Source organism: Petromyzon marinus, unplaced genomic scaffold (assembly GCF_048934315.1).
Source record: "Petromyzon marinus isolate PM22_M1 ecotype Great Lakes invasive population unplaced genomic scaffold, UKy_Petmar_22M1.pri1.0 PM_G_Scaffold_28, whole genome shotgun sequence".
Classification (NCBI taxonomy): domain Eukaryota; kingdom Metazoa; phylum Chordata; class Hyperoartia; order Petromyzontiformes; family Petromyzontidae; genus Petromyzon; species Petromyzon marinus.
In genome coordinates, this window is record NW_027422850.1 from 847,501 (window position 1) to 850,000 (window position 2,500).

The following is a 2,500-nucleotide window of genomic DNA, read 5'->3' on the forward strand; positions in this document are numbered from 1 at the left end:
TGGTGAACACCGGAGACAGCTGGCCAGCGCAGTGCCTGAGGGTGGCTGGAGAGACAGAGTCCGGCCCGGCTGCTTTGCGTGGATTCTGCCTCTTGAAAAGCCCATTAACTTCTCCCTCCTGAAAGGAGAGAGTCGTTTCTGTAGTATGGGTGGGGGATGGGGCCTCTTGGGTGGGAAGGGGTGGTTCAGGACAGTCCAATTGTCTTTCAAATCTACGGTAGAACTCGTTCAGGTCGTTGGCTAGGCGGGAGTCGTTAGTGGTGTGGGGCGCTCTGGGTTTGTAGTTGGTGATGTGCCTGAGCCCTTTGGCAGACAGAAGCAGCGTCGTTAGTAGAGAACTGGTGTTTTAGTGTCTCTGAGTACAGTCGTTTAGCCTCTCTCACCGCTTTGCTAAACCTGTTCTTCGACTCCTTGAATCTGTCTCTATCCCCACTCCTAAACGCTTCCTCCTTCTCCAACCTCAACCTTTTGAGCTTTGCTGAGAACCAGGGCTTGTTGTTGTTAAAGTTCACCCTGGTACGTGTTGGGATACAGCAGTCCTCACAGAAGCTGATGTACACAGCCTCTGTGAGTTCATCCAGACTATTGGTAGCAGTCGTGAACATATCCCAGTCAGTACAGTCTAAGCACGCCCGCAAATCTTCCACAGCCTCACTGGTCCACTGTTTAGATGTCCTCACAGCAGGTTTACAGAGTTTTAGTTGCTGCCTGTATGCACGAATCAGGTGGACCAAGGGAGTTCTGTGCGAGCCGAACAGCCCCGTGACCCACAAGAGAAACATCCCCGCCAAATTCGAGCGTTTGACGGGGTCTATCCGTGAAAAAATATTCACGTTTTTGAGTGCACATGCATTTCTGCTGCAAATGCCTCTGGAAGTTTCATGCCGTTCGTATGCCAATTGTGGCAACACGAAAATGACCCGTTTTCCCATTCCGAGGGATTTCTGTGCGACCCTAACAGCCCCGTGAGCCACAAGAGACACATCCCCGCCAATTTCTAGCGTTTCACGGGGTCTATCCGTGAAAAATATAGACGTTTTTGAGTGCACATGCATTTCTGCTGCAGATGCCTCTGGAAGTTTCATGCCGTTCGTACGCAATGTGGCAACACGAAAATGACCCCTTTTCCCATTCCGAGGGATTTCTGTGCGACCCTAACTAACAGCGCCCGTGAGCCACAAGAGAGACATCCCCGCCAATTTATAGCGTTTCACGGGGTCTATCCGTGAAAAATATAGACGTTTTTGAGTGCACATGCATTCCTGCTGCAAATGCCTCTGGAAGTTTCATGCCGTTCCTATGCAATGTGGCCACACAAAAATGACCCGTTTTCCCATTCCGAGGCATTTCTGTGCGACCCTAACAGCCCCGTGAGCCACAAGAGAGACATCCCCGCCAACTTCTAGCGTTTGACGGGGTCTATGCGTGAAAAATATTAAAATTTTTGAGTGCACGTGCCTTTCTGCTGCAAATGCCTCTGGAAGTTTCATGGCGTTCCTATGCAATGTGGCAACACGAAAATGACCCCTTTTCCCATTCCGAGGGAGTTCTGTGCCACCCTAACAGCCCCGTGAGCCACAAGAGACACATCCCCGCCAATTTCTAGCGTTTCACGGGGTCTATCCGTGAAACATATAGAAGTTTTTGAGTGCACATGCATTCCTGCTGCAAATGCCTCTGGAAGTTTCATGCGGTTCGTACGCAATGTGGCAACACGAAAATGACCCGTTTTCCCATTCCCAGGGATTTCTGTGCGACCCGAACAGCCCCGTGAGCCACAAGAGACACATCCCCGCCAATTTCTAGCGTTTCACGGGGTCTATCCGTGAAAAATATCAATTTTTTTTTGACTGCACATGCATTTCTGCTGCAAATGCCTCTGGAAGTTGCATGCGGTTCGCATGCAATGTGGCGACACGAAAATGACCCGTTTTCCCATTCCGAGGGATTTCTGTGCCACCCTAACAGCCCCGTGAGCCACAAGAGAGACATCCCCGCCAATTTCTAGCGTATCACGGGGTCTATCCGTGAGAAATATTCACTTTTTTGAGTGCACATGCATTCCTGCTGCAAATGCCTCTGGAAGTTTCATGCGGTTCGTATGCAATGTGGCGACACGAAAATGACCCGTTTTCCCATTCCGAGGGATTTCTGTGCCACCCTAACAGCCCCGTGAGCCACAAGAGAGACATCCCCGCCCACTTCTAGCGTTTCACGGGGTCTCTCCGTGAAAAATATCACATTTTTTGAGTGCACATGCATTCCTGCTGCAAATGCCTCTGGAAGTTTCATGCGGTTCGCATGCAATGTGGCGACACGAAAATGACCCGTTTTTTCCCATTCCGAGGGATTTCTGTGCCACCCTAACAGCCCCGTGAGCCACAAGAGACACATCCCCGCCAATTTCTAGCGTTTCACGGGGTCTATTCGTGAAAAATATTCAATTTTTTGACTGCACATGCATTTCTGCTGCAAATGCCTCTGGAAGTTTCATGCGGTT